The sequence below is a fragment of the Lissotriton helveticus genome, chromosome 8 (assembly GCF_964261635.1).
Source record: "Lissotriton helveticus chromosome 8, aLisHel1.1, whole genome shotgun sequence".
Classification (NCBI taxonomy): domain Eukaryota; kingdom Metazoa; phylum Chordata; class Amphibia; order Caudata; family Salamandridae; genus Lissotriton; species Lissotriton helveticus.
In genome coordinates this window covers 722,809,217-722,829,375 of record NC_136069.1, presented here as the reverse complement: position 1 = coordinate 722,829,375, position 20,159 = coordinate 722,809,217, and the positions used below count along the sequence as shown (strand labels likewise).

The 20,159-nt window shown below is 45.0% G+C and overlaps 1 protein-coding gene across 1 annotated transcript in view; it reads left to right on the top strand.

Annotated features, from left to right (window-relative positions):
* The first annotated feature begins 1,902 nt into the window (after positions 1-1,902).
* Positions 1,903-20,159, top strand: part of SLC15A1 (solute carrier family 15 member 1) — a 120,827-nt gene continuing 102,570 nt past the window's right edge. The window contains exon 1 of the mRNA XM_078657518.1: positions 1,903-2,202. The gene's annotated coding sequence lies outside the window, so the exon portion shown is untranslated. The remainder of the gene's footprint in view (positions 2,203-20,159) is intronic.

The window sequence follows — 20,159 nt, the reverse complement described above, 5'->3', positions numbered from 1 at the left end:
ATATTGTTATTGTCCGTCACCATCAGCGGATAGTTGTACTGGCAAAAAAGAAAAGGCAGTGGGAGGAAAGAATCTACAAACAGAGAAAACATGGAGATACTGGTAGCTGGATCCTCTTCTGACTGCTGCATTACAGGAATGGGTTTTGGGGGAAAGTTCTCTGCCATTTCTTGTGTTTGGACTTTCACCAAAATAGCCAACATCCTTTTGCAGTGTTTTGGCATTTTTTTATTTAAGTACATGCATGACGCACATACGTTGTGTGCTGCCATGCAAGACTATTTTTGTGCATGCGCTGGTTCACGATGCCTCACGTTGTAAATATGACGCATCGCTATTTAGTTTCATGTACGCAGATTAGCGCTAAGGTTTTCTGATGCAGCGCGAATTCTACTACCATATTATCCACCACTCGAATTACTTTCATATTTCAGTATACTAATTCAACACCAATCCTTTTAATGGGATCCGGAGTAGCGTGCTACTCGCCAAAAGAGCACTTCAACACCCTAACAGGTATAACATGCGCTATATAAATGCAAACCTTTTCCCTCCTCTATCCTTCTCAATCCAAATAACTGATTAATATCAAATTACTTTCATATTTCAATATACCAATTCACCACTAATCCTTATGGGTTCCGGAGAAGCATGCTACTCACCAAGAAAGTGCTTCAACGCCCCATTATTGGTAACAAACGGCATATAAATGCATATATTTTTCCCCTCTTCTATCCTGCCGCGATTCTTCTCAATCCAAATAACTGACTAATATCCACCCTTCAAATTCCTTTCATATTTCACTATATTAATTCACCAATAATCCTTTATGGGTTCCGCAGTAGCGTGCTACTCATAAAAAAAAGCACTTCAGCACCACATCAGGGGTAACAAGTGCTATATAAATGCAAACTTTTTTCCCCTCTTCTATCCCTCCACTATCCTTCTGAATCCAAATAACTGACTAACCTATCCACCACTCAAATTGCTTTCATATTTCACTATACTAATTCAACACTAATCCTTCTTGGGTTTCCGAGTAGCGTGCTACTCACTGAAAAAGCGCTTCAACACCTCGCCAGGGGTAGTAAGCGTTATATAAATGCAATTACAATCTGCCTCTAGGAATCTCCAATGATTTTCCCAAGAATTAGCGTGTCCTGGCGTCTCTTTGAGCACAGTCATAATATGTGAATTGCAAAGGCATTGGGTTTCTCACTTTTGAACTAGTCCTGCCCTGACTTACACACCAATGAGTAGTGCAAAAATAACATTGGCATTTGCCAGTGTGCAGGTGTTGGTGCATCACTGATGGGAAAGGGTCAGGTATCAGCTCAACGTTCCCCAGTGCTAATGGATAACTGCCCAGCACTTCTGTTTACGTCCCCCGAACTGCGTCATTCTTTATAGCACATAGGTGCTGGATCAACAAAATGGGAATCAAACTGATATGGTCGCAATTTCCAAAGAGCAGCACAATAAACCTTCCGAAATCAAAGAAATAGGCGTGAAACTGCGCTTCGATCAATCGCATGCTCCCAAACGCCCACCAAAACACAGCAAGAACATTTCTGATGGAGGCAGATTTACCGAAACGCGTTCTCGTGGGCAGGAAGAGCATTTCACAAAACAAACTTCAAAATATAACTGCTGTGTTGCCTCTCTTTGCATTGTTAAAACAAGCACACTTGACAGCTTCAGGTGCCATGAAATGAATGGGTAGGATGGGGAGCCATGTCAACCGTCTTGCGTGTTAGCCAATGGTCAACCGTCTCTCCGGTACCCCTTGGAGGGCACAGGTGTCTCGTGATGGCCCAGCATGGCCTCCCGGCTGCTCGTCGTCACTGAGCAGCATATCTCCTGAATCTTGCTGCAGCACACAGATTTCATGCCGGGTTTATCAGTGCCACTCCCCCCTCCCTTGCCCTGACTGATGCCCGAGCCTCCCCTCTGGACCCTGCCCCGGAGTCTCAGGGGAGGAGCCCGGTGGGTGATCCTTCGCCAGGAGGCAGGCAGGGGAAGAGGGCAGAAAACGGACCGCGCACTCCTTCCCGGGCAGACATCTGAATGGTCCCTGGATGGAGGCCAGGTGACTGAAACCTTAAAGAAAACCACCCACCCCGGAGCCGGCCAGTCGGCGTAGCATCCGTCCCAGTCAGGAGTCCAGGGAAAGGCTCTCTGCAGCACTGCCACCATGGGTACGTGTTTTTGTTTATTTTTATTTTACAGAGTTTTTTTATAGCGCAAACTTAACCCGAAGGTATCAGAGCGCTTTACACAGCACCAGTTGTTACAAGAGAATACATTTATTGTTTGGCACAGGAATATTCAGTGATTTGCCCAGAATCACAGGACGTTCAGCGTCACTGCCGAGACTCGAACCCGGTTCCCCAGTTTCAAGGTCGACCGCTCTAGCCGTTAGGCCAACTTCTCTCGTTGGTTCACTCCTGCAGTTTCCTCACTTCTTGTCTTGAGTGCAGAATGTGTCTGCTGAGGCATCCCCTCTTACAGAGTGAATTTACCTTACTGTCTTGTATTTTGTTGGTTCGAATTTTCCACATTAATTCGTTTAGTAGCAATTGCAGGATTAGCTGTTGTCTGAATTTCATAATGTGTGCACTAGACGATGCTTAATTTGTAGCCAAATAGATACATAAATGAATAGATAAATACATACATACATACCTACATAAGTGAATAAGTAATATTAAGTGCAGGGGGGCCAAGGTTGTTCTTGGAACTCCACAGCTGGCGCTATTCAACCCTAGTGCTGACAAATTAAAAGGCTGCATAATTTCGATTCTCACTTCACGGGACGGTGTGCCCGCATAGAGACACCTTCCTTATATGCAGGAATCAGAAGTTTTTTTTTTGGCGGGGTGGGGGCTATGAGTTACTGAGCTCACTTTGGCTTCTAATTCCATAACCTCCTTTTATGAATCAGACCCATTTAAAAGATATAACTCTGATTGATGTGCGTACAGTGTGATTACTTTGTCATGCTGTACTTGAGTTTCAACCCCTTTTCCGCCCCCTGGAGTAAACCTTGGATACTTGCTATTGGGAACTTTGGAGAAACGAGTTTACAAAATGAATAACTCTGTCATTCAAGTGGAAGGAAATAGTCACACCTGAAACAAATGGTAAACAACAGAACTCACCACAGATACTGCCCAGGACCCAACTTCGGTCCAAGGACCTAAAGAAAAGACTTCGCAATCTACTTTTGTATTTTTCCTATTATCTGAAAATATTGGGGGAGCTTTGAAATATGGCCAATACAGGTAGCGAGTGCTATAAAATAAATTCCTGTCAGTACTGCTAAGAAGAGCAATCCACTGGAGGGGGCAGACATCGCCATTAAACTTAATATCTAATCGTCGCTTTACCAATTTATCTAAATACGCTAATATTAACTCTGGATGATACATCTGGACGTGGCCCACAATATTGGACATTTTCCTGAGAAGGATAGTCCCTTGGCTTTTCCATCAGAATCATTGGCACCCCAGTTTTAGCCTAGAGGCCAGATGGAAACCATTGTACCAAATTGTATGCTCTTGGGCCATCACCTTCTGTACTTGTTCTTCTGCTACTCTCTTTACATAGGGGGCGTTGAGAATCAATCTAACAGCTGTGAGAACTTTCATGGTAAAGAAAAAATAGCTTGTCTATATATTGGTGGGGGGCTGGGGTGTTTTTAACCCCTCCCATGCTTGTGACGGAACCGCTCCGTCACGAGCCTCGGGCGCGCTGTGCTGGTGACGGAGCGGTTCCGTCACGGCCCGCTCGGCGCGCCTGCGTGGCGCTGATTTCGCGCGGGTGCTGGACGTTCCATTGAGCAGGCGGGGCCGTGACGGAACCGCTCCGTCACAAGCACAGCGCGCCTGAGGCTCGTGATGGAGCGGTTCCGTCACGAGCATGGGAGCGCCACGCAGCCCCCCTCCCCCCTACCACTGCGGCGGAATTGCAGCCACAGCGAAGGGGTTAAGGTTGGGGTTGATTTTAGGGCTGGGTGTCGGTTTCAGGGCCCAGGGTGCGGAGCTGGGGTGTTTTCAGACTGGGGTTGGGGTCATTTTTTTAGGGCTGGGGGTCAGGTAGCTTTTAGGGATGGGTTGTTTGTAGGACCGGGAACTTGAATTTTGGGCTCAGGGCGGGGGGCTGGGGGTGAGCTTTACCACACATATGCCTTTAACAATCATGCCTTTACAACAAAATTCATTTTAAAGGAATGAGTGGTAAAGACGAGGTCGTGGTAAAGACCACGTTGTTAAGGCATGCAATATAATCGCATACGTGGTTCCATCATAGAGCCTCTACTTTTATGGTCTGTGGTCTAGCCTTTATAACTAGCAGTACTGCTTTACTATCTTGGGTCTCCGACCTTACCACCTGTTTGATCTTGGGCAAAACCTGTGTTTTGTCCCCTGATTTGACAACATGTGTGCATTTTAATGGAAGAAATAACCACCAAGAGCATATTCCCAGGACAGGCGGCGAGATTGGCCCTCGGGATACCAAAATGGCAGTCTGCCAAACCCCTCCTCATCAAATTGCACTGGCTCCCTGTCAGCCTTAGGGCTGCCTTATTTTTAAGTCTCTCTCTGGCTCTTGCCCCTCTTTCCTGAAATCCCTCATTCGGCCCTATTGTCCTTCACGTAACCTCAGATCATCACACTTACACCTCTTGGTTGTCCCTTCCATTAAACTCTGCAGATCTGGTGGTCGGAGATTCGCCTACCTTGGCCCCAAATTCTGGAACTCCCTTCCTCTCCCAGTTAGGACTTCTAACACTCTCATCCAATTCCGCAAATCACTAAAAACCTGGCTCTTCCCACAATCTAGTTAAAGTCCCTCTGTTCCTTTCAGCACCCAATCAGCGCCATGAAACTCACGGTGACAGTGCGCTTTATAAGCACCCCCTTAACATAACATAACATAACAGGCCCCAGCATATTTTTCATGCTCATATTCAGGTTTTTTTTAATTGCAGGTGCCCACGTTCAATTAGTATCTCTAAATGTGAATGTGTCCCTTACGCTGCATTGTACCAGACCCCTCCTGTGCTGCAGGTGTAGGGAGGGATGTATGACATTACAACGCATGCTTTTACCACGCATGCCTTTACATCGCAGTTTTTACAACGCACGCTGTTACAACGCATAGCGCTTAGGGGTGCTGGATAGTGAATAGTTTAATTTACTATTCCAACTCCAGTGCCCGTGGATAGTAGGGAAGGTGTTGGATAGTAAATTAAATCCATTCCCTATCCTAGAGCGCCCCCCAGCGCAATGCGTTGTAATGACATGCCTTGTAATAGTTGAGTCGTAAAGGCACTGCGTGGTAAAAGTTGCGTTGTAAAGGATGTTTCCCGTAGGGAGCCTCTATGTACCTGCGACCTCTGGCTCTATCCGCAGTGCCTTGACGCCTTTGGACAAAGTTCGCACTTTAGAAGACTAATATTCATTCATTCATTCTGTATTGCCTCACTCCGAGCCACAGACAGGCCCCTCTTTCGCACATCTTACAGGACAGAAATAGCGCGAGATGGACACCCTGCTAGGCTTTGAGAGGTGTCCTACCTGACAACTAGCAGTGACCAGCAAAAAGTGGGATAGTTGGTCCCCATTCCAGATAGGTGTATCTAATCTGACAGACCCGCCAAATGTGGGGCAAGCCTGCATAAAGCAGAGTGGTTTCACCCCTAGTCAAAATCTGATGATGAAAAATAAGTCCTAGTCCCCAAAATTGAGCGCTGCCTCAGCGCCTGCACAAATTAAGCACAGTCTGATGGGTACAGTTCACAGACAGAGTGCTCAACTTTGGCAGTAAAAGCTATTCTCCTTTGGCACAACTGTCCATATTTTCCCACTGGGTGGTGTGTTTGCACTGAGGGAGGTTGTATGAGTCCTAATACAAATGTTTTTGCAATCTGTGTGGCGACTCAGAGTGGAAAGAGGTTCCCCATCCCATCTATCAATGGATACAGGGCAGTCAGACTCTGCAATGTCCACTCTTATTGAATAATGAGACGGTGGCGAAGCAAGGAAATCATGGGTCCTAACACAAGCAAAGAAATTCACCCTGGCTTCTGGTGTAGGGTGATTTATAGCAATGATAGGGGTGCTTTGGCTCCCTTAGGCTCTTGTGCCCCGGTGCTACTGCACCTGCTACCCCATTGGTAGCTCCATCCCATGATCAGATGAGGAACGACAGCCAAGTAACTAAAGTGCGCTGAGTGTTGAAAGTTGGCAGGAATTTGCGAAGATTTAACATTGTCCTAGAGTAGACAAAGCCCCAAATCCCTGAATAGAAATCAACCACAGATGAGGCTACGATTTCATTCGCATTATATTGACTGTGTTGTAATCCTAGATAAAAACAAAATTAGAAGCTTTCGTATTTGACCTCATGAAGAGGTTTACGTCTCACCGTTGCCTCCCAAGTGATGGGTGTGTGCACACTGGAATCAGGTGCATTCAGGTCAGTGGCTTGAAGCAGTTCCTTGCCAAAGGTAGCGCCTAGGCTACAATGTGACCGATCTGGGAGCGCTGTGAATGTCTGCGTCCTCAGGGGCTCGCTTAGACTCACTTGTGCATTGTCCTCACCAGCAATCTTATGGCCTAGAAAAAAGTCTCTGAACCACCTTTTTTAACAGTACCAGCCTGTGAGTGAATAACATTTCTTTAGTCCATAAGGCCAGGTACTTTTTAAGCCACACATCTCATCCACCCCTGACCCTTTCTCTCACTACATATACACCACACATAGCACTACAATAGCAGTACCCCAGCGTAGTCGCTAATTGTAGCACGGCCCGTCCCGCAGCGGGGCGGGAAGACCCCTATAATGAAGCATGACACCAAGGGCCCTTTTGGTGTGTGAGGGGTATTTTAACAAACACAGTGTATGCCCTACCAAACCTCTGGACATACTTCCCTTCCGGCCTCTTTGAGGTGGATCCTTTTGTTTCTAAAGTAATCGCACTGAGGAGGACGCATCCACCCCAGAGCCCTTGAAGGGCACAACCTCTTCACTCCCTAACTTTGTTTTCTTGCCGCCATCACGTGTCTTACTAATAGCGTGAGCAAGCAGTGCATCTGGGCATTGTCACTCATTCACTAACTCACTCAAACACTCACCCATCCAGTCAGTCATTCACCCACTTTATCACTCACACACTTAGGGGTCGATTCCGATCCGGTAAAATCCCCGTCCGTACGAATCGTATCCGGAGCCGTTTCCGTACGACTCGTACAGACGCCGTACGACCGGACGATTCCGATCCCAATCGGCCGACCCGTACGCGATTCGTACGGTACATGTCGATTCGTACGGAAAAGCGCACGATCACCTACACACCGTACGGCGCGTACCCCCCATGATCGCAGGGGTACGCGGCATACCCCTGTGGTCATGCGGGGTACGTGCTGTACACCCAGCGTACATGGGGTACGTGCCGTACACCCACTGTACATGGGGTACGGTGCGTACCCCATGTACGCTGGGTGTACGGCACGTACCCCGCATGACCACAGGGGTACGCCGCGTACCCCTGCGATCATGGGGGGTACGTGCCGTACCCGGGGGGGCGTTCCGTACCTGTTTCGGCGCGAACTCTGCGTCTACGACTGTTTTCGGCTCCCGTAGGAAAAGGGTCGTACGGCGCGTACCCGACACGAATCGTACTTGCTGGGTCGTAAAAACGTGCCGCGATGTCGCGTACAGCGGGTTCCGAGTGAGATTCGTACAGAGATTTGAGTCGTACGGAGTCCTGTACGACTCGTACGGAGTTCGGCACCTAGTACGGATCGTACTTCATCGTACGTACGGGACGTCTACGGATACGATTCGTACGGGGAAAAAACTCTCCGTACGACCATTCGGAGCGCATTTTACCGGATCGGAATCGACACCTTAATCTCCCACTCATTTGCTCACTTCCTGATTCATTCACGACTCATTCATTCACCCACTCATCGCACATGTATTCATTCACTCACCCTACCTTTCACACGCTCACTCATTCATTCATATATTCACTCACTCGTACATTATCAGCAAAGTTCCTCAGAAGGACCAAAAGTTCTGAAACCTTGCGTCTTTTAAAACCATTTTAGTGATGCTGCACACAGGGACACGGATTTTCCTTGTCTTGCAGACACAAGTGGTCTCACTTGTGCCAATGTGCACTACGTGTGGTGCCACAAGTCACAAGCGGATTAGATAAAAAGCCCAGTGGCTTGCAGTTAGGTGTTGTGATCGACCCCTTGTTCAGTTTCCGGCATTGACTCTCTGCAGTCTACACTAGAGGCTTGGAAATTTACTTTATAATCTCAGGACCTGGAAAGTTTTACTGTCGGTATTTATTTTGCATTCATAATTGCTTTGAACTGGTACTTTCCCACACGTCCCAATCCACTGGGATGGAAATGTTTCTTTCTATAAAGCACTCGTACCTGCACCATTTATTATATATAATGTAAGGATGCACAGAAATCATCGATGAAATGATGGCTCAATTGGAAATAAACCTTTCAGATTCATTTTTGAAGTTGTCAGTAAATAAAATGTGTTTTACTTTTTTGTAAACATTGCTATGGTTTTAATTAACATTGCTATGGTTTTAATTAACTAAAACAATAACATTTGACTTGACTTGCCTAGTTGATTGGAGCTAAAAAGTTCAGAAATCGCAGAAGGGAGTAATTTATGGAGTAGGAGCAGCGGGAGTGGAGTCATAAATAAACCAGTGCTACTGACATTCTGGATTTTGATTTACAATGGATGATTGGTTTGATCAAATCAGAGCGAAGGCCTAGCAGAATAATATTTAGATCATAAATTAAAAATAGCCGACTCATTTTTCATCACTTAAGCAAGGGCCAGTGTGGTTGGAACCTTTAGGAACATTCACATTTTTTATTTACCTTTAGCTTGCAAAATGTATTAGTTTTTCTGGTGACATTTCCAAATACAGAGCATAAACCCATGCAAGATTTCACAAGAGTGACAGCTTGCAGCTCCACTCCCTAAAAAGTAATAGACTGTCTCTGAGCAAATATTTCTGAAAGGAGTACACAGGGAGTTTGCTTTAGCAGCAAAGCACCAGCTGCACCAAAGTGACCTGATGCAGCCCCACTGAAGACAAGGCAGAGCTGCAACACATTAAACACAGTATCAAATGTGCTGGTCATGTCTCAGAAAGATTGCCCCCCTAGAATACTCATAGTCTGGCTGTGTTGTGCTCTCTGTTACAGGACTTTTCTCCAAGGTTGACAAAGTGTCTCCATTGAGGCGTGGGCATCTGTAAGCAGGGGGGGATGGTAAAGGGGGGACCCTCCCCCAGGACCCTCCCCCACTGATCCTGGGACCCTCCCCCACTGATCCTGGATTTTTCACTTGCCCTTTGAAAGAATTTCAAGATCGCGATGCATTTATGCATTTCATCAAGATATGATTATTATCTCGATGAATCTCGCTCCCTCTTATCTTTTTTTTATTTATTTTTTTATCTCTTGTCTGATATCGAAAGGTTTTTTAGAAATATATTGAAATGTATTAATATTGAAATTTTAAGTGAAATATGTTTTGTACCATCGGCTACCTATTGCTACGTTCAATAAAAAAAAAAAATAAATAAATAAAAAGATCGCGATGCACAATCTTGAATATTTTTTAATTATGCCCCCCCCCTCCAAAAAACTTTTCTGCAGATGCCCCTGCATTGAGGTGAGGTCTGCTTGCAAGGCTGAGACTACTCTGTGCAGCGCCGCCTAACGAGAGACACCGAGGGCCAGATTCACTAAGGGTTTATACAGAGGCAAAGTAACGCAAAGTTGCGCAACTCTTGCAGCGGGGTTTACTTTCCATCGCAAAAGGTATTTTCCACATGAAGGGTGCCCTTTTCTCAGTGCTCATAGTGCTTTATGCCAGTTTGTACCAAGGGGCATTACATGATTGTGATTGGGCAATTCAGGGCAAGCACTCATAGTTTTAAATGTAAAGACTGATCTACTAAGATAGCCCAACCAGGCTTTGCATAGAAATATAATGTGTCCTTGAAGAAGGCACTAAAAGTAGAAACGCCTTCATTTCTCCAAACATTCCACACGTTGCTTGTGCGTTGCACTATACATCACACATACAATTTGTCTCGGCTTCAATTAAAGTGACTGTGGTACAGGATAGGAAAGGGTCCTGAGGCCTGGTTGGTGTTAGTGTACTGTGAGGGTTGCATATTGCTCTATTTGAATTCAAGGATCATGTGTGCCGGGTTCATACACCACTCACAAGCCCCATCACTGCTCTGTTGAGGGCCGCAGTTCTGCCTGCATCGCTGGAGAACTGTGAGCAGCCGGTCAAGCTGGAACCCTGGTGAGCGCATGAGCCATGACTAAGTTTGAAGAGAACAATGCACGGTCTCCAAGAGTGCTGGTCATGACAATAAAAATAATCCATATTTGTAAAGCGCGAACATACCACCCCTTAAGGTTTCAAGGCACTGGGGCCATTGGGGAGATTAAGTGAGCTATTGCCAAGAGTTACATGATGAGGAGCTGAGGCTGGTGCAAGAGCCGCTGCGCCACACCTCTCCTGCATAATTATAATATTCAGCCCAAAGTGATCAGAGGAGAAGGCATGGCTTTTGCTAGCACTGTGGTGAAGGCAATTGACAGAGGTCATGTGACAATGCACAGAACCAAGTAAATGGTCAATTTCCTCCGCAGCTTGCTCATGAAAGGAGCCTCACCAAAGTCTTGGAGTCCAGACCTGGGAGCTGGAGTGGAGGCGCTGGCTATGAATATTTTGATATCTTGAAGGAAGATAAGCTGAAGTTTCTTTGGAACACATCTGGAGACATTGAAGAAAGGCTTCCCAAGGCCTCCTGGTTAATTTAGAAAGAGAAGCAGGATTATCTCTAAGGACACTGGAGATAGAAATGAGTCTATGAGTCTATATTGTTCAAGGATATATTGTATCCTAAAGTTATGGGAAGTCAAAACATTGCCTGCCTGGTATCTGTCCAATTGCAATGTTACAAAATGATATTCAGTTAATTAATCAGGGGTGTTATTTGGCATTCATCAAGTTCATATTATTCTATGTACTTCTATTAATATTTGTGCCTTGTTTTTCCTCTAGCTGTGAGGTTCATCAGATTGGGGAATAGTCTGTCTGGTGCTTCTTGCATATTGAAATGTGTCATATACATCTTATTGGTATTGCTTGTGTTGGGTTAGTAAGTATCTATCTAAGGTAACTTCTGATGTTTGGGAATTGTAGTTTATGCTAATGGTTGCGGCATGCTGAATACTTAGTCCTGGAACACGGTTTGGGAAGTTCAACCTACCCACCAGGAGGTCCTTTCTGCAGTACATCATGAGCCTTTATATTCAACGTAATGTGTTTTTGGTATGATGGAATATAATTAGCAGTTTAGGGAAGAGGGCGTTCTACTCATCTGCTTGTTGTTGTGTAGATGCTAGTTGTGCCCGGCCAAGGGATGCGGATGTGGGGAAGAGAAGTACCAAGTTGCATGAGATTACAGTCTAGGACACTTGTGTGGGTTACCCAAGGGATATAGGGTAAGGGTTCTGGCCCTAAATACTACAAGTTCCTGACAGATCCTAATAGAGGTACTACAGGGATCACACAGGCTTTAGCCATCACCTGGTTTGACCCTTTGATGGGACATATGGGCAACAGCTTATTCATTGGGAGTTTTGGATTAAAGGAAGAACCACCTTATGTGATCTGGGTTCATGTGACCACCCAACAGATTTAGAGCTATCCGCTCTGTGTGCTAGGCACATTGTGAGCACAGGAGGCATATGGAGTGACACTGATCCCAGAGGGAACTGGCTTTTGTATTGACAGGACAGTGGAGGGTTGTATGACATTACAACGCATGCTAATACATCGCATGGCATTACATCGCGGTTTTTACAATGCAAGTCGTTACGACTTGCGTTGGAGGGCGCTGAACTTAGGAGTAGTATAATTTACTATTCCAACTCCAGTCTACATACCATCGGGAAGGTGTTGGATAATAAATTATACTATTCCTTGTCCTAGAGCGCCATCCAGCGCAAGTCGTTGTAACGACTTGCGTTCTTAAAACCGTGATGTAATGGCATCGCGATGTAACGACCGCGTTGTAAACTACGTTTCCCCAGTGGAGGCAGACAAACGGCAAAGACATACATGGGAAAGGTGTTGAGGCATTTTGCTTTGGCCCATGGTGCCTTGGTCATGTGATTTAGGATTATATTAACTTGACATAGCTATGGTGAGCCCGACCTGAATTTCTGGAAAGAGGACTGGTGAGGTGATAGATACATCATCCTCCTGGGGAAGCAACTGTTGAACTAACATGGTAATGTGAAGCAGGAAGAACGCCAGGGAAAGGCATGAACTGCTTTAAAGCATTTTGTGACCAAGTGTCTTTCACAGGGCTATGACATGCCAATCTGCCCAGAAAGCAAACTGGGTGGGTGTTTGGGGAGTGGGAGGACAAGAAAATGTGTCCGACCACTCCCTAGGTTCTGGGTAGAAAGTGAAAACAGGAAGAGTAATTTCAATTACTTATACAGTTCAGCTGACATACATACGAGCTTTAGATAAACACATTTGTGTTTGGATCTAGGCAGACATTGGACTGCATTTCAAGATGATAACAGATGCACGAGTCAGCATTTGAAATCAAGCTTGTAAATTCAGGTCACGCTGATTAAGTCAGGGAACAAACGCCCCAATATTGAACTTGCCACAACAACACTCTGATGAACTATAAACCAACTAATCAATAATCTAAACCAGGAAATACCATGAGCATATCTCTTACAGTGGCAATTGCTTCCTAGAACAAGGCAATCTGCGGCAAAAGTGTTGAATGTGCAATCTCCAGTCTCAAAGGGCATGCTGCGGTTGTCCTTCAAGGGCTGTATTACAGAAAGTGCCCCGGGGACACAACAGGCGTTGGCACCCGCTTTGTGTGTATTGCAGTATTACAGAAGGGGCCCCTGACCTGATGCTTGTGCTGCCCCTTCTGCAATACTGCAAGTGGGTGTGCAAAGAATTGAATTGTTGGGCACAAATCAAAAATGCCACAGAATAATAATTTATATATTATTATGCCAACTAATTTCACTTCCGACACCTAAAAACCACTAGTATGCTGAATTGTTCACAGTTGTAAATCTTGGGCTATGTATGGGAAGTCCCACACCACTGGCGAGACAGTGCCTCTGAGATCCAGTGGCATGTCAGTAAGGGAAACATAGTAGTGCAAAGGTTCTGGTTTGCCACTTTGGAAGCAATGTCCTCATCATTGGTGTGCAGCTCAATTCCCTTTGGTGTGCAATAGATGGTACAATTCAGGTTACACAACAAATCATGTCCTAACAAACATACTGGGCTGGAATCACACACCACGACCTGATGGTGATCCTGGAAGGTTCTGATTTTCACCAGCACCTCTCCGTCAAAGGGTTCGTCATCTTTTTATTAGCAACTCTTACAAATTGGATCAATTTTCCAGAGAGGGGCAGGCTTTGGACTACTGCAGATCTCACAGTAGAACGGGTAGCACCAGTATCAATCAAGAATGTAGTGGGATGACCATTCACGTCTGCTTCTATGTAGGGTCCATTCTGGACTACCTCTAAGACTGCACCAAGTTAAAAGTCTTCCTCCCCCTCAGGCACCGTCATGAGGATGGCTCCAAACAAAATCCATCCAGAGACTCCATCAAGGGCATCTGGTGGTATGTCCGATTGCCCTGTGGAATTCTTGGAGGCTGAGGTACTTGCACTAATTAGTTCTGAGTCCCTCCCACATTAAATAATCTGTGCCTGGTCACTGTCTGTCACCGATTCACACCGTCTGCCATCTGTATGAGTTTCTCCTCCCTACTCGAATTTCCAATGTCTGATCTTGTTACAAATATGACATGCAGTGGATTTCTTCGGGGTGGCGACGTCTATCTCTGTCTTTGGGTCTATAGGGAGGCCTCTCTCTCTTCCGTGACCTGTTGACCCTTCAACTTGTTGTACTTGTACACCTCCTAGGGCATTAACCTGACAACGAGTTACAGCTCCCATCATCCCCTGCACCTGTTTTCCTTTCTGGACATTACGCATTTGGACTAACATCAATTTCTCCTTTAGCCTCCCATGTTTGGAATCCACCTCATCGCTGCAGTACCTGGCATACCGTAGAATTTCGTCCACAGATTTGCTTTGCCAGTCGATCAGATGCTTTTGGGTCATGAGGCTGATCACCGGCCTCAGTCCAGGGTCAAGGGTATCTAACCCACTGTACTACTTGAAGGCTTGTAACAGCCTTTCATAATAGGTGTGTAGCGACTCCTTAGGCTCCTGGGTCATTTGATCTGTCTTGACCCAATCAATGTCCTGAGGGGCTATTTTGGACTGCAAACATGTGATCACCTGATGATACTTCTTCATGACCAAGGGCGGAGGACCATGAGTAATTATGTCCCTTTCTGGCTCAGCACTAGGCTACTCAACATCTATCTTACAAGCAGGCCATAGGTCACTAGGAATTACGATTTCAAACAAGGTGTTCAAATCGATCCACAACACTTTCCACATCTTAACAAAGCAATATACTTGCTTATGCCACTCAGCAGGTTTCGCCCTTAATCTTGGGAAATCATTCTTGAACACAGAAAGATCACCCCGACTTCAAGGGACATGCACATACCCTTCACCAGGCACCTCCCTCAAAAGGTTATGCCTATATTCCCTGTGTTCCCCCTCCTGGAAAAGGCGTCTCTCCTGTCACCTTTCTTGCACTCTTCTTCCTTGACCACCTCTCTTCCCACTTATCCAGAATACTCCAAGCCCTCATTCCTATTTCCAGTCCCATATGTGTGTTTTCAATCCGGTCAATCTCTTTTCCACTAACTCTTGATCACTATAAGTAAGCCTGTGATTTCTCTGCAATGCCTTCGCTCGAGATAAATCTACCCCATACCTCTGAGCCAAATCCGACAACTTCTCATGTGCTTGTCTTGCCCTCCAGGTGACATCCTCAGCCATAAAAAACAATTCATCTGGCTCATAGATCTCTTCTCTGTCTAGAAGTAGACTCCCACTGATGATCTAATCTAATTCTGCCTTCATTCTCACCACCTCCACTAGCTTCACCTTCATTGGAGCGTTGATGGTATTTTCACTCAGCTCACTATTCTGGCTCTGTTCACTGTTATTATGGTCCGTTTGGGCATGAGTCATAAACAGGAACTACAGGTCTAATGAAAACCAGCACTGTAAGAGCTTCTGGAAACCTTGAAGTAACATTGTCCCTAATCAGTTTTATACCTCCCAAGATGGACACTTCTATCCCCCTTGTTCCTGTTGATATCATTCCCACGACTCCAAGATCAGGAGCCACTGGGGCTGATACACCTCCCACATTATATGTGCCATGCGGACTTTGTCCCACTTCTCCTGATTGTAAACTGAAGGTGGTGAGTGCCGAGCTAACAACCCATCCAATAGGCTGTCTTCAGATTCACCAATGTCACTCCCATTTGCCCTTCTCCCCTTGTCCTTGTCCTGTGTCTCTCCATCAACCAATACTGGGTATGACCTCTCTCCTTCAATGGTATCCACTCTCCACCTCTTGAGCCTAGCATCCCACTGTGCATCCTTATCCGCCTTCATGGTTTTCTTCATACTCCCTTGATATTTTTCTCTTTGTCTAGCATGAGTTGCACATATCCAGCATCTGACACCTCAAACTGTGTGGGTCTGGGCAAACATCGTACCTCTAAGTTGATTCAATACCTCTAGCCTGAATGTGCCAAAGCGTGGAAATGACAATTCCCCCTCCTATTCAGTGCTTTTGTGCCTATTTTGGAGCCAAATTACATTATGGAGCCCACCCTTTGTCACAATATAGTGAGTGGGACTATCCTCAGGTGGTGCCTCTTCACCCAATCGAGTATCAACCCCTTCATCACCTCTGAAGAGATCCCATAACACCCTAAAGCAGCGCATGATTTCTGACACTTTCAGAACTTTCCCCCACAAAATGCAATATTTATTCAATTGATACTGCAAAATGATGCTGTCAGCCACAGAGTATTCCCACTGATCCCCAACCAATCCCAGTGCGGAGTTACACCAACCGACCTATCACAGCGTGGCACAATGTGATGTCACTCTCACTCCTCGCAACAGCTCACCCTCTGTCACAATTTCTCTTTACGCATCTGCTCACACAATCATCTTAAGTTCTTAATTGTCTGCCATTCTAAAAGATCGATAGAATTCAACCACTCAAGTGCATTCACACACCATAACCCTCAACCAGAGTGGATCACCCAAATCAGCATAGTTAACCCCTGTACACAAGGTCCACTAGTCGATTCCCATATGTCCCATTCACAGAAAGTTCCCTGTCTTAAGTGGAACTGCCAATGACGTCTCACGACAACTCATTAGTTCTCCGGTCAGACAATCACAATCGCGGTGTCTTCTACAACTTTCAATATCTCGAGATTTTAGGCCACTTCAGGACACGCAACTCAAATCTCAATCAGTGGACCACGAGACATTACACAATCAAACCATTCCCGCAATCTAACATCCTACACACATCCTGTTAATACTCACTCATCATTCCACTGCTGATCTCGCTGCACCGTCATACTCTGCTACCAACTGAAAAGGCAGTTTCTAGTAATTCTGGAACTTTTCTAGAGACACACTCCAATAGGTCTTTTAAGCAGCATGAAAGTGTGAAGGGAAGAAAATCCTTCATGCTCAGTCAATTTAAAAACACCACTTCCTGGTACATAACCAAAGGACAATTGAGAAAGGTTGGTTACGTTTATTACAAAGCCTAAAATAACTAAACATAAACACACCTTAACACGAGGGTATAGAAATACAAAGGAAACAACAGAAAGCCAAATCTACACAGCCAATTCAAATGCTGCAACATTAACAGATCTATTAGCTCGAGAAAGAGGATACAAGCAATCAAGAAGCAAGAGTCCCAATTTCCCTGCATCGAGGGCTGATGAATGAAGAGCATTTAAATCTATTCCTACTCTATCGCTATAGTGACATCCCTACATTCATGAGTAAGCATTTCAATTCAGGAGGAAAGGTGTAATTCATGGAGCCTTCCTAAGAAGTCTATCCACCGTTGAGATGGGTCAAGCAGCATAAAGCCACTATCACAAGAGGAAGAGCTCATTACCAAATGCTCCCTCTCCATCGGCAAGGAAGATGTGGGGGGCACAACCCTAATTCCATCGACTAGTTATACACAGGTGGAATTCCCATGATGCACTTCTCGCAAGTACTCCACCATAGGTACAGTCATGAGCTGACTTTTCCTCGGTATTCTCCATGTACATCCAGTGGCTTAACACAGGCCCTTGCAGCCCCTACGGTGTGGGGGGGGGGGGCAACTCTAGGGGCCGCAATCAGCACAATACTCTGGGTGAAGAGCTCCTGATTGAGTCTGGAGGGTGCCCCTCCATGTACCTTGATGGAGGCCCCCCTCACGTTTTATTATGCCAGTGTGTACATCCCATTGCAACAATTTGTCCTTGGTTCCCGTGCCTTCTCCCCTTTGAAACCAACTTCTCTCCTTTATCGCCTCCAAACCATGTAATTGTAACAAAGACATTACTTTGCCTAATAGAATGCTTCTCCACCTGCAATGCAAAACGTGAGAAAGAATAAATTCAAAACATTAATCCTAAAACGAGAGTTGTCAGGGGCTTGCATTTCAGGCCTACAGCTTTGGCTAGCATAAAAAGATATCATTTAAACATTACAAGTTGCATAATTAATTTTGCACCTCACATAACACATTTACCAAATTATCGTTATTATTAAACACACCTAATGCATGAGTAGTGTCAAACTTCGCAACACGTTTTCTTCATGTTATAGTTTTCTGCTAGTTACATTTACTTCCTACATTAACTCGTACTACTTGTCAGTAAACTAAAATGTGTCACGTAGATACAATAATGCGGTCCACAATTCTAACACTCACACATCACAAGACAAGATTATATACGCATGCTTCTACACATGATTATGATGCACCCCTACAAATAAGCAAAAGGCAAATACGAAACTTTCGGTTCATCACCTCTCAATAGACTTTCTTATACATTGGAGTTATTATACTACCTCTTCCTGAATCAAGGACGTGTTGCGTGATCACAATCCGTCTATAAAGTGGGACACTTAGAAAGCGCACTACGTTCATTTTACTTTTAGCAAGTAACTGCAGGTCGCTTCACTTCCAGAAGCCTGGCATATGATTAGATAATCCCCAGTGAATTTGATCATCAATATCTGTATGTTAACACCACCGTCACATTGACAAATGTTCCGTAATGCAATCCTTCTTTCAGGATTACAATGATCTTTCATATATTGTATATATTTATTCACAGGCCAAGCTACATCACTAACTTTTTTCAAACCACTGGCAGCCAACAAACAGAAATGCTTGACATAATTTGCCTTAGTGATATGAAGCATTTATGCTAATCTCTCTGCGGCGCTGTTTTTCTCTCTTTGTGACTTGATGCACTTCAGACTGTCACTTGCCAATGCACACAGCCTAGCCCCACAGTGTAATTGATTTTGTCAAGGATATAGGCTTTGTACTGGAAGGCGCTTTTCCAGTACAAAAACTATCCTTTAATAATTTGCTCACATTGCATGTGTGCTGTACAGTGTAATACACATTCAGATTTTGAAATGTTTGGCCAAATACCAGCATTTCTCCAACTTAACGCCAGGCTCAAGGAGGTTTTTTATTTTTTGGGGAAAAGCACTGTCTACAAATATTAGCAGATTGGGCTTTGCATCAAAAATCATGGGTGGTTGCAAAGAAACACTCAGGTCCCATTAATGATAGGCCTCATTTACATATTGTAATACAAAAAAGTGTACCGCCATACTTTGTTTTACTTTAGAGTTACTTTTGAGTGCAAAATGACTATTGCACTGGAAAGTAAATCTCAATTTTACATTTTGTGCTACTTTGTTTAATTTTTGTCATGTAAACCCAGCGCAAAGTGTTAGTAAATCTGCCCCAGAGAGTGGGTTTTGGATCAGGCCCCTTCGGCCATTGGCGTGTTTGGATCAGCCCCTTTCAGCCATTGGTTTGAGACTTTGCCAATCACATCTTGGATCAACCCAAAAATGTATTTATATCCCACTGTCAAGCTACTGGCTATTGCATGTCTCATAAAAAGTGTCCTCACTGCGATGCACGTGTTGCATTGTTTTCAGGAGTAGCACCTGCCAGGGAATATTTGAGGACTTCAGAAGACATCTTGAATAGAAGGCTTACTAAAAGCAAGACATTTTGCATTATAAACAAACACTTACTTGAGACATGAGATATGTTGTGCATGCAAAACAACGCCACATAAAAAAAGCAAAATAAATTATTGCATTTACAAATAAGATGTCAAATATTATGGTGCATTTTCATGTTTGATGCAAGCACTTTGCTTCATTTGTAAACTGTGTTCTTAAAATGATAAGGGGTGCATGCTTGTGCTGGTTTAAGGTCCTTTATGTCACTTATCCCAGGGCAGTGACGTGAAGAAACTGCCACCACTTTATCTGTGGTGTGCTTGTGGCTACCAAGGCTCAAGACACCTCAGGAATAATAAGTCCAGATTTGTGAAGTGCGACTTATCACCCTTAAGGGTATCCGGGCACTAGGGGCAGTCGGGGAGATTAAGTGAGCTAATGCCCAGAGTCACATGATGCTGAGCTGACCTGCCGCCAGCTCTGGGGATAAAACCATGAACCCCACACTCCGGAGTCAGTCGCTCTTTCCGCTGCGCCACACTTCTCAACTACTGTTGACATTCTTATCATGGTGAGCAAAACTTTCTTGCCAAGGTTAGAATTATTGTCAAAGCATCTCCTAGACCTCTGTAAATAAATAGAATCATGCTGGTGTGCCAGTTCTGAGAAGGAACCTGGTCTTGTGTTTCTGTACAAAGTGATGACTGCACCTGCCTGTGTTCACACAGGTTGGCCCTACAGCTTCTTAGCTGCTCAGAGGCAAGATATGTGTATGTCCTCAAGAGGGGCCTGTGGCACTCTCTCTACTATAGTTATCTGCCA